The sequence below is a fragment of the Penaeus monodon genome, chromosome 34 (genome assembly GCF_015228065.2).
Source record: "Penaeus monodon isolate SGIC_2016 chromosome 34, NSTDA_Pmon_1, whole genome shotgun sequence".
NCBI lineage: Eukaryota > Metazoa > Arthropoda > Malacostraca > Decapoda > Penaeidae > Penaeus > Penaeus monodon.
In genome coordinates, this window is record NC_051419.1 from 3,520,789 (window position 1) to 3,521,044 (window position 256).

General features: G+C 52.3%; 1 protein-coding gene across 1 annotated transcript in view; it reads right to left on the minus strand.

Moving 5' to 3' along the window:
- LOC119594905 (ADAMTS-like protein 4) overlaps window positions 1-256 on the minus strand; it is a gene marked incomplete at its 3' end in the record, with an annotated part of 55,185 nt that overhangs the window by 54,654 nt on the left and 275 nt on the right. Inside the window, 1 exon segment of the mRNA XM_037943975.1 lies at window positions 56-256.

A 256-nucleotide genomic window follows, 5' to 3' on the forward strand; every position in this document is an offset into this window, starting at 1 on the left:
CATCCAGGCAACTCCCTCCGAATCCCCCGCGGAAGGGCAGACCCGAAGGACTTACCTTCCTCTCAGTTCACTTCCAGGAGCCGCCCTTCGGCCCCTTCATTGCGTATTCTGAAATCACTTCGGATTCACACTTTCGGACGGCAGCTTAAATACTTCAGTGGAAATCGACTCCCCGAACGACCGTGCGTATTACCATGGCGAACGGTGAACACTGTCAACCACTTAAAAAATCTCGGTCGTACCAGAAACGAGTATT